Raw genomic sequence first — 13276 nt, 5'->3', positions numbered from 1 at the left:
TGCGATGCAGAACTGATTATTAAACCTCGGATAACCAAATTCATCAGTTTTGCCTTAAAAGATAAAAATACGTTCCTCGACAAGTTTTTTTTTTTTTTTTTTTTTTTTTCTAATTTTATCTAACTAAATATTAAGCAAAATTTTGATGCTTTATTAATATAACTTCCGAAAATGTAATACATATTTGATTTTCGCATCATTTAAAGATTTAAAATTGTGTCTTTTTTACCGATATCAATTTAAGCAGTTTGCAATTTTTTGTTTCTGAAATGAGAAAAACATTTAACATAATTTTTTTTTTCATCAATTTCGAAAATAGATTTTAATGTTGATGTGAAAATCAAACCACTTTCATCATTTCATCAAAATTTCAATAGCGTAATTTTCTTCATTTTTGAATGCTAGGAAAGAAAATAACTGATAATTATGCGAGCAGTTTACATAAATATACAGACAATGAATTTGCATTACTTTAACCCTTTAAAGGGCCATTTTTTTCTAGTCATATTATGTTAAAATATTTTTAGGTTTGAAATTAGAATAAGAAAAGGGATTCATTTAGCTTATTAGATAAATTTAATTTGATTAATGAATTAATTTGGTTCATTAATAATTAAGTAACAAATCAATACATATCATTTTGTGTAAGAAAAAGAACTGAAGCATCTAAGTTTCTATCTTTCTAAAGAAATTTGTCAGAACTTAAATTCATACAAGATTAATAAATTTGGTGGGAAGCATACTTCCCAGGGCCCTAGAAAGGGTAAAAAGACAATGTGAAGTTTGAAATAAATTACGAAGACATTTTAGCTTTTAATGGCTATATGATGTCTTGCAATTCGACTATTAGGAAAGCACTGAATCATAAGAATCATGAGCATTACATTTTGCAATTTAATTTTATTTAAACTTAACTAATTTTCATTTCAAACTTCCTGGTAAACCAGAACCAAAGGTTGCTAGCATCTCATAAGAAGTATTTTTACCTTCGCATTTCGATAAATTCAATTCTTAATGAATTTCGATATTCCTACTGTTCATTCAACTTTACCTACTATTACATAGTAAAAACGTCATTAGCGAAACAAAAATATGTGAATTTTAATGAATTTTATTTATGTCTCATTAAAATATTTTACAAGTAAATGAACTTTTTTGACACCTTAATATTTTAATAAATAGCTGTTATGCCTAATAAGTAATTATAATGCTTTATGAATAAAATTTGGTATGTAGTTTTGACACCAAAATTGTAGAAGAAATATGCAAATGGGAAGGAAGTATCCCTGATTGCTTATTCCTATGAATGTGAACAGAAAAACACAATTCACTAGATGATCAACTTTAGCATATAGTTTCAGCACCATTACTGTAGATTTGTGCCGAAATCTGGACCAAATCAATCAACAGGTTTACTGTATAGTTTCAGCACCATTACTGTAGATTTGTGCCGAAATCTGTAACAAATCAATCAACAGGTTTACTGTTTGTTCATTTGTCTATTTGTATATGAACAATATTATTCAAAATCTTATCCCTGCAAACGAAAGGAAATTGTAGAAACGAAATCAACGAAAGGAAATTGTAGAAGAATTATGCAAATGGGAAGGAAGTATCCCTGATTGCTTATTCCTATGAATGCCAACAGAAAAACACAATTCAATAGATGATCAACTTTAGCATATAGTTTCAGCACCATTACTGTAGATTTGTGAAGAAATCTGTACCAAATCAATCAACAGGTTTACTGTTTGTTCATTTATCTATTTGTATATGAACAATATTATTCAAAATCTTATCCCTGAAAACGAAAGGAAATTGTAGAAACGAAATCAACGAAAGGAAATTGTAGAAGAAATATGCAAATGGGAAGGAAGTATCCCTGATTGCTTATTCCTATGAATGCCAACAGAAAAACACAATTCAATAGATGATCAACTTTAGCATATAGTTTCAGCACCATTACTGTAGATTTGTGCCGAAATCTGGACCAAATCAATCAACAGGTTTACTGTTTGTTCATTTATCTATTTGTATATGAACAATATTATTCAAAATCTTATCCCTGAAAACGAAAGGAAATTGTAGAAACGAAATCAACGAAAGGAAATTGTAGAAGAAATATGCAAATGGGAAGGAAGTATCCCTGATTGCTTATTCCTATGAATGCCAACAGAAAAACACAATTCAATAGATGATCAACTTTAGCATATAGTTTCAGCACCATTACTGTAGATTTGTGCCGAAATCTGGACCAAATCAATAAACAGGTTTACTGTTTGTTCATTTATCTATTTGTATATGAACAATATTATTCAAAATCTTATCCCTGAAAACGAAAGGAAATTGTAGAAACGAAATCAACGAAAGGAAATTGTAGAAGAAATATGCAAATGGGAAGGAAGTATTCCTGATTGCTTATTCCTATGAATGTGAACAGAAAAACACAATTCACTAGATGATCAACTTTAGCATATAGTTTCAGCACCATTACTGTAGATTTGTGCCGAAATCTGTACCAAATCAATCAACAGGTTTACTGTTTGTTCATTTATCTATTTGTATATGAACAATATTATTCAAAATCTTATCCCTGAAAACGAAAGGAAATTGTAGAAACGAAATCAACGAAAGGAAATTGTAGAAGAAATATGCAAATGGGAAGGAAGTATCCCTGATTGCTTATTCCTATGAATGTGAACAGAAAAACACAATTCAATAGATGATCAACTTTAGCATATAGTTTCAGCACCATTACTGTAGATTTGTGCCGAAATCTGGACCAAATCAATCAGCAGGTTTACTGTTTGTTCATTTATCTATTTGTATATGAACAATATTATTCAAAATCTTATCCCTGAAAACGAAAGGAAATTGTAGAAACGAAATCAACGAAAGGAAATTGTAGAAGAAATATGCAAATGGGAAGGAAGTATCCCTGATTGCTTATTCCTATGAATGTGAACAGAAAAACACAATTCACTAGATGATCAACTTTAGCATATAGTTTCAGCACCATTACTGTAGATTTGTGCCGAAATCTGGACCAAATCAATCAACAGGTTTACTGTTTGTTCATTTATCTATTTGTATATGAACAATATTATTCAAAATCTTATCCCTGAAAACGAAAGGAAATTGTAGAAACGAAATCAACGAAAGGAAATTGTAGAAGAAATATGCAAATGGGAAGGAAGTATCCCTGATTGCTTATTCCTATGAATGTGAACAGAAAAACACAATTCAATAGATGATCAACTTTAGCATATAGTTTCAGCACCATTACTGTAGATTTGTGCCGAAATCTGGACCAAATCAATCAGCAGGTTTACTGTTTGTTCATTTATCTATTTGTATATGAACAATATTATTCAAAATCGTATCCCTGAAAACGAAAGGAAATTGTAGAAACGAAATCAACGAAAGGAAATTGTAGAAGAAATATGCAAATGGGAAGGAAGTATCCCTGATTGCTTATTCCTATGAATGTGAACAGAAAAACACAATTCACTAGATGACCAACTTTAGCATATAGTTTCAGCACCATTACTGTAGATTTGTGCCGAAATCTGGACCAAATCAATCAACAGGTTTACTGTTTGTTCATTTATCTATTTGTATATGAACAATATTATTCAAAATCTTATCCCTGAAAACGAAAGGAAATTGTAGAAACGAAATCAACGAAAGGAAATTGTAGAAGAAATATGCAAATGGGAAGGAAGTATCCCTGATTGCTTATTCCTATGAATGTGAACAGAAAAACACAATTCACTAGATGATCAACTTTAGCATATAGTTTCAGCACCATTACTGTAGATTTGTGCCGAAATCTGGACCAAATCAATCAACAGGTTTACTGTTTGTTCATTTATCTATTTGTATATGAACAATATTATTCAAAATCTTATCCCTGAAAACGAAAGGAAATTGTAGAAACGAAATCAACGAAAGGAAATTGTAGAAGAAATATGCAAATGGGAAGGAAGTATCCCTGATTGCTTATTCCTATGAATGTGAACAGAAAAACACAATTCACTAGATGATCAACTTTAGCATATAGTTTCAGCACCATTACTGTAGATTTGTGCCGAAATCTGGACCAAATCAATCAACAGGTTTACTGTTTGTTCATTTGTCTATTTGTATATGAACAATATTATTCAAAATCTTATCCCTGAAAACGAAAGGAAATTGTAGAAACGAATTTAACGAAAGGAAATTGTAGAAGAAATATGCAAATGGAAAGGAAGTATCCCTGATTGCTTATTCCTATGAATGCCAACAGAAAAACACAATTCAATAGATGATCAACTTTAGCATATAGTTTCAGCACCATTACTGTAGATTTGTGCCGAAATCTGGACCAAATCAATCAACAGGTTTACTGTTTGTTCATTTATCTATTTGTATATGAACAATATTATTCAAAATCTTATCCCTGAAAACGAAAGGAAATTGTAGAAACGAAATCAACGAAAGGAAATTGTAGAAGAAATATGCAAATGGGAAGGAAGTATCCCTGATTGCTTATTCCTATGAATGCCAACAGAAAAACACAATTCAATAGATGATCAACTTTAGCATATAGTTTCAGCACCATTACTGTAGATTTGTGCCGAAATCTGGACCAAATCAATCAACAGGTTTACTGTTTGTTCATTTATCTATTTGTATATGAACAATATTATTCAAAATCTTATCCCTGAAAACGAAAGGAAATTGTAGAAACGAAATCAACGAAAGGAAATTGTAGAAGAAATATGCAAATGGGAAGGAAGTATCCCTGATTGCTTATTCCTATGAATGTGAACAGAAAAACACAATTCACTAGATGATCAACTTTAGCATATAGTTTCAGCACCATTACTGTAGATTTGTGCCGAAATCTGGACCAAATCAATCAGCAGGTTTACTGTTTGTTCATTTATCTATTTGTATATGAACAATATTATTCAAAATCTTATCCCTGAAAACGAAAGGAAATTGTAGAAACGAAACCAACGAAAGGAAATTGTAGAAGAAATATGCAAATGGGAAGGAAGTATCCCTGATTGCTTATTCCTATGAATGCCAACAGAAAAACACAATTCACTAGATGATCAACTTTAGCATATAGTTTCAGCACCATTACTGTAGATTTGTGCCGAAATCTGGACCAAATCAATCAACAGGTTTACTGTTTGTTCATTTATCTATTTGTATATGAACAATATTATTCAAAATCTTATCCCTGAAAACGAAAGGAAATTGTAGAAACGAAATCAACGAAAGGAAATTGTAGAAGAAATATGCAAATGGGAAGGAAGTATCCCTGATTGCTTATTCCTATGAATGTGAACAGAAAAACACAATTCAATAGATGATCAACTTTAGCATATAGTTTCAGCACCATTACTGTAGATTTGTGCCGAAATCTGGACCAAATCAATCAGCAGGTTTACTGTTTGTTCATTTATCTATTTGTATATGAACAATATTATTCAAAATCTTATCCCTGAAAACGAAAGGAAATTGTAGAAACGAAATCAACGAAAGGAAATTGTAGAAGAAATATGCAAATGGGAAGGAAGTATCCCTGATTGCTTATTCCTATGAATGTGAACAGAAAAACACAATTCACTAGATGACCAACTTTAGCATATAGTTTCAGCACCATTACTGTAGATTTGTGCCGAAATCTGGACCAAATCAATCAACAGGTTTACTGTTTGTTCATTTATCTATTTGTATATGAACAATATTATTCAAAATCTTATCCCTGAAAACGAAAGGAAATTGTAGAAACGAAATCAACGAAAGGAAATTGTAGAAGAAATATGCAAATGGGAAGGAAGTATCCGTGATTGCTTATTCCTATGAATGTGAACAGAAAAACACAATTCACTAGATGATCAACTTTAGCATATAGTTTCAGCACCATTACTGTAGATTTGTGCCGAAATCTGGACCAAATCAATCAACAGGTTTACTGTTTGTTCATTTGTCTATTTGTATATGAACAATATTATTCAAAATCTTATCCCTGAAAACGAAAGGAAATTGTAGAAACGAAATCAACGAAAGGAAATTGTAGAAGAAATATGCAAATGGGAAGGAAGTATCCCTGATTGCTTATTCCTATGAATGTGAACAGAAAAACACAATTCACTAGATGATCAACTTTAGCATATAGTTTCAGCACCATTACTGTAGATTTGTGCCGAAATCTGGACCAAATCAATCAACAGGTTTACTGTTTGTTCATTTATCTATTTGTATATGAACAATATTATTCAAAATCTTATCCCTGAAAACGAAAGGAAATTGTAGAAACGAAATCAACGAAAGGAAATTGTAGAAGAAATATGCAAATGGGAAGGAAGTATCCCTGATTGCTTATTCCTATGAATGTGAACAGAAAAACACAATTCACTAGATGATCAACTTTAGCATATAGTTTCAGCACCATTACTGTAGATTTGTGCCGAAATCTGGACCAAATCAATCAACAGGTTTACTGTTTGTTCATTTATCTATTTGTATATGAACAATATTATTCAAAATCTTATCCCTGAAAACGAAAGGAAATTGTAGAAACGAAATCAACGAAAGGAAATTGTAGAAGAAATATGCAAATGGGAAGGAAGTATCCCTGATTGCTTATTCCTATGAATGTGAACAGAAAAACACAATTCAATAGATGATCAACTTTAGCATATAGTTTCAGCACCATTACTGTAGATTTGTGCCGAAATCTGGACCAAATCAATCAGCAGGTTTACTGTTTGTTCCTTTATCTATTTGTATATGAACAATATTATTCAAAATCTTATCCCTGAAAACGAAAGGAAATTGTAGAAACGAAATCAACGAAAGGAAATTGTAGAAGAAATATGCAAATGGGAAGGAAGTATCCCTGATTGCTTATTCCTATGAATGTGAACAGAAAAACACAATTCACTAGATGATCAACTTTAGCATTTAGTTTCAGCACCATTACTGTAGATTTGTGCCGAAATCTGGACCAAATCAATCAACAGGTTTACTGTTTGTTCATTTGTCTATTTGTATATGAACAATATTATTCAAAATCTTATCCCTGAAAACGAAAGGAAATTGTAGAAACGAAATCAACGAAAGGAAATTGTAGAAGAAATATGCAAATGGGAAGGAAGTATCCCTGATTGCTTATTCCTATGAATGTGAACAGAAAAACACAATTCACTAGATGATCAACTTTAGCATATAGTTTCAGCACCATTACTGTAGATTTGTGCCGAAATCTGGACCAAATCAATCAACAGGTTTACTGTTTGTTCATTTGTCTATTTGTATATGAACAATATTATTCAAAATCTTATAATTGAAAACGAAAGGAAATTGTAGAAACGAAATCAACGAAAGCAAATTGTAGAAGAAATATGCAAATGGGAAGGAAGTATCCCTGATTGCTTATTCCTATGAATGTGAACAGAAAAACACAATTCAATAGATGATCAACTTTAGCCTATAGTTTCAGCACCATTACTGTAGATTTGTGCCGAAATCTGTACCAAATCAATCAACAGGTTTACTGTTTGTTCATTTGTCTATTTGTATATGAACAATATTATTCAAAATCTTATAATTGAAAACGAAAGTTAATTGTAGAAACGAAATCAACGAAAGGAAATTGTAGAAGAAATATGCAAATGGGAAGGAAGTATCCCTGATTGCTTATTCCTATGAATGTGAACAGAAAAACAAAATTCAATAGATGATCAACTTTAGCCTATAGTTTCAGCACCATTACTGTAGATTTGTGCCGAAATCTGAACCAAATCAATCAGCAGGTTTACTGTTTGTTGATTTGTCTATTTATATATGAACAATATTATACAAAATACAACAGGCTAGATATGCGGATTTTGTATATGAACTTTACATCTAAACTATTGATAAATGACGATTAAATACTTTATCTTTGAATATTTCTAATATGAAAAGATAAAAATAATAAATGTTCTACGAGATAAACGCCTTATTTGTATTTGGACTAAACTCGTGCTTTAAAAAAACTCAATTATGAATATGGATAGTTTTTTACAATTAATTTTTTATTTCATTTTCAAGATTATAAAACTCTTACATTTGATAAATTTCTCATATAATGGTATTAATATTTTTTATTAAAATAAACAATGAAACTTAATTAAAAAGAATGCAAAAAAAAAATTTTTAAACAAAAAATAATATGACAAAAAAAATCAACTGTTTTTGTTTTTTTTTTTATTCGATTACAGAATCTTTAAATAGCAGCAAATTATGAAGAATAAAGCAAAATGTCGCAAAAAAATTCAGTAAAAACAGAAATATTTAACTACAGACCACTAAAATGATGTAATTTTTTTTTCTTTCTGTAATAATCATTACTAAATAGGCTCTCGTGAAAATTACACATTTTTTTTTTATATAAATTATTATAAAAAGTACTCAAAGCATTGAAATTAACAAGAAAAATCCTATTCTCATGCTTTTAACAAGCCATGTAATTATTCTAAAGTTTATCTTTTGCAATTACCTGTTGTTTTATTAAATTAAGTTTAATGACATGGCATCAGCAAACAATTTTTAGAGTGAGTGGTAATTAAACTTAATTCCTTGTCGTTGAAGAAGGTCGTTCAGCGATTCGAATTAAAAGGATGGGTTGTCAGCAAAAACAATTAAGCGACCTGGCGAAAAAAAGAAAAAGAACATCATCATTATTTTGAGGCGGAAGACGTTTGTCTTCTAGTTAAGTTAAAGGGATATGCTTTGTAATTCCGAAGTTGATGTATACTAAGTTTAGTTCTTCGTGACAGAAACCACTGTCACGGAGCGAACCACTTTTTCGGAGCGGAAAAGGCGTTTTTTACCTCTTTTTGTGAAAAGCAACAAGGTAATAAAGAAAAAAAAATATTATAATTACTTTTGACTACTTTTTCTAGCTAGATTAGATCATCATTAACTACTTCTTCTTTAATTAAGCTGGAGGAGAAAATATTTTGCTATTGAAAAGTTAAAACATAATATTTTTTTGTAGATTTAATTCTGAGAGAGATCATTTGTATAAAAGAAGCGTTACAAAACCAGCGAGGATGGTCCCCTCGGAACTTTCTTACATAAAAGTGTTATCCACTGTAACCCATTCGTATAAAATTGTAGATCTTGTAAAGACCATGAATGCCATAAATGCTCAAATTTTTATTTTCAGAGTCGGCATATGTGCTTTATAGTATAGATAACAAATATAAAAGTATCTGCTGTACTCACCTGATTTGTTCTGTCTCTGCCGGGTTTTCGCCCGACTTTTTTTAATCTACCTGCATATCCGTTTTGGATTGGTCGAATTTCTCTATCTTGTATACCTTGGATAGCACAGAAAAATCTACATTTAGGACAACTTTTTTATTCGGCGATTTAAACCAAAATTCGACACAGAATTATAATTTTTAGTCATTAAATATACCAAATTTCATTTATTTAAATTATTGTGTTTTTCAGATATCACGTGCCGGCGTCCTGGTATAGGGGTAGCTCATCTTCCCCGTGATCTGGGCTTCCTGGGTTCGGGCATGGTTGTTCTTCATCTGTTTTGTCTGTGTGAATGTGCTCTGCTGGAAAAAAGGGTTTTGCAAGCGAATGTGATGCGTGAGTAGCTAAGACATATTCTTGGCCCTAGTTGGCGCTACTAAAACAAGAAACGCTCCCTTGGCTTAAAATTGCTGACTTCGACAACGAGCTTGTCCAATGCAAGTGCCATTATAAAGAACAACAACAGATATCACGTTTATAAGGATATGAAAGCACAGACTAACAGGTAGGCAACCATTTGACGGACATGATTCGAAATGAAACAAAGGTCTGCCACTTTAAATAATAAAGCTGTGTACTAAATATCATTTTTATGCATCGTAATATTTTTGAACTATCGCGTTTGTATGCCTGCGGAAGCACAGACCGACAGTCAAACCCTAGAAGAATTTGCTTCAAACTTTCATATGGGTCTACACTATATTGATACTGGTCATTGACATATTGATATTTTTATACTGGTCATACATATATTGATACTTTTTACATTTTATAATTAATTTTGTGTTCATTAATTAGTACTAAAAAATAGACAGAGGGAAATTTCCTTTGTGCGAATTTGTTTTGGAATCTGATAGAAATTAATTCGAAATGATATATCAAATATCATTTGCCTTAGCTTAAGAAGAACAATTTTGTTTATATTAGTGAATATGTCGGTTCGGAAAAACATGTGTTTGATCGCAAAAAGCGTTTCTAGCAATAACTGTGATCACATTAAGAAAAAGCTCCTTGTATTGAAAAAAAACTTAAAATTTACATGGAAACTATAAATGATTTTTATAGCAATTTCGATGAGTAAAATGCAGTTAAATAATTACATTCAATTTTTGAAAAATCATAAAATAACTAAGAAAATGAACGAAGGAAAATGAATATAAAATAAATTACAAAAAAAATAATGTTGTAAATTAATAAATACAACAGAGCATCATTTATACGTCTTTCAAGTAACTGATTTAAAATGATCTATATATAAAAGCATATATAAAGAAATTTTAATAAAAATCTTTGAATACTATATTTATAATACCATTAAAGCTAATTCATTTAAAAGTAATAATTTTAACATTTTTAAAAATTGAATATTACTACATAGCACTAAAAACAATAATTAAACTTTAAATATTTATTGCTAGTCGCCTTAGATGACCAGCTGGTTGGCCGAAAATATTGGTTATATTTAATTTCAGAAAAATAGTTTAATGCCTGGTAAACGATTCCGTCAAAGCATGCTTTATGGATTATACGTTTTTTTCAGCCGTGTTATTTAAATTATTTTACATATATTCTCTTCATTGTGTAAATGAACTTTCCTAATGGAAATAAACCCATCACTAAGCTATTTTAAAAATTAATATCCGCTTCATTTATTTTCTGAATTTCACGATATTGTAACTTCACTTTTTTATTCTATTTTGCAAACTACACAGACATTAAACAGAATTCTTCTTTAATTTTCAACAATCAAGACAATCACGCAGTTAAGTATTTAAAGAAACAATTAATACGGTTTGAATTTAGGGACAAAAATTTAATTTGTTGGAAGAAATAGTAAGGATCAGCCATGGTTCTCTCACTCCACATGCCGATATTCGACTTTTAGTTTAGTTTAGTTATATAAGCCCTTAACTGGGGACGTGACCTCTAGTGATGGATTTTCGGTCACCCCTATTCTATTTTTAGCTCACTTGAATGGATTGACCTTGTAGATCCCTGTTTTGTGACCTTCAATACACGTGCACTCTTTCAACCGATTTCAACGGATGCCTTTTTAAATAATTCAGTTATTTCTTTAAGCGCGGTCTCTAAGACCGCACCTCCCTATTAGTGTCCCAGTAATAAACAAGGCTTAGCAGATGGATATAAAACTTGGGCCCCAAATATCATCCAATTTACTGATCCTATTATGAAGCAGTGCTCCAGACACTTTTAAGTGAAGCAGAAAGTGATTTTAGTTATAAGGATAATTGTACAGAAGAGTTTTTCGATGAAAGTTCCCATTCAACTGATTCTGATATGTATGTTCAAACGTAATTGATTTTTCTAGTGATAATGTATTTTGAAAATTTATAAAATATATATATATATATATATATATATATATATATATATATATATATATATATATATATATATATATATATATATATATATATATACAGAATTTATAGGTTGATTTCTATACTAGTTCTTAACCTGTATGTTTAAAATGCCCAAGAAAACTGTGCTATGAAAGTCACACAAGCCGATAAAAAAAAGGCCAATTTTAACCATTGTCATTTTTTTTATATAATTGTTGAATTTTACATTATATTGTCTTCTATATACCTTCATATGCTGTAAAATTAAATAATTAAATATGATTTGAAAAGTAAAAAGCAATATGTTTTTTCAAGAATATTATTTATTTTAACGTGTAATTTGAGAAGAAAATGCATGTTCCAACGCATTTACTTTTTTCAATGATAATATATTTTGAAAAATTTCTAAAACATATCTATATATCAAGAAAAATGTCTGCAAAATATATTGGTAGTTTTTCATACTAATGCATTCATTAGAAAATTTAATTTGAGTGTAAAGGAAATGCGGTCTCGTAGACCGCACTTCCCCAGTTAAGTCCTAAAATTTCCCCTCCCCAGTTAAGGGTTAACGTCCCGTTTCAAAGCAACATTAGAGCTATTTTGGGGCGGACCTCGTCATTTTGAACTGCGGTCAGATGACGAGGACGACACCTGAGCTGGCACAAGGGCTTAAACAAAAGGGAAATTTTAACAGCTTTTTAAGCTAAACAGCTAGGGAAATTTTAACAGCTTTTTAAGCTAAACAACTAGGGAAGTTTTATCAGCTTTTTAAGCTAAATTACAAGGAATATTTTAACATATTTTTAAGCTTAATAACAAGTGAAATTTTGTTTCTAAACAGTATCCATATTTATGATAAGGACCCGTTTCTATTATAAGTAAGCCAAGATATTGTATAGCAGACATTTATTTGCCGGCGTCCTGGCATGGGGCCAGCACGTCTTCCCGTGATCTGGGCGTCCTGGGTTCGAGTATCGGTTCGGGCATGGTTGTTCTTCATCTGTTCAATCTGCGAGATGTGTGAATGCGCCACCCTGTAGAAAGAGCTTGTGCAAGCGAATGAGTGATGCGTTTGTAGCAAAATCGTACTCTTGGACCGAGTTGGCGCTACTAAAATAAGAGATGCTCCCTATCGGCTTAAATCGCTGACTTCGAAACAGCGGGCTTGTCCATTGCAAGTACCATCAGAAACAACAACAGATAATTATTTAAACTTTCTTACAATGCTAGTCATCCTATGTTGGTAAAAAGAACACCTTAGCTCTACTTAACAGCTGGATTAAACAAGATGCTTGCTCCTGTACCAAGCATGAGATGAATGTACCTGTACCTGTACCAAGCATGCTTCTCCTATCAAGCAAGTCCCAGTGTCTTGATTTACCTCCTATTAAGCGAAGTTTAATTATGATAATTTTCTTCGTCTTGGCTTTTTGATTTCACGGAAGACGCAGTGAGGGAAACAAATTTCATCATCAATTTCTCATTTTTTCATCAAATTCTGACCTTAAAATTCCTTGGACAAATTTAACTCTTTGTCTTTTGTTTTGTCATGATTTGCATGAATTTTACTATCTGTTTCCTCTTTTTCTTTCTTT

The sequence above is a fragment of the Argiope bruennichi genome, chromosome 7, assembly GCF_947563725.1.
Source record: "Argiope bruennichi chromosome 7, qqArgBrue1.1, whole genome shotgun sequence".
NCBI classification, from domain to species: domain Eukaryota; kingdom Metazoa; phylum Arthropoda; class Arachnida; order Araneae; family Araneidae; genus Argiope; species Argiope bruennichi.
This window is presented reverse-complemented; position numbering follows the sequence as displayed.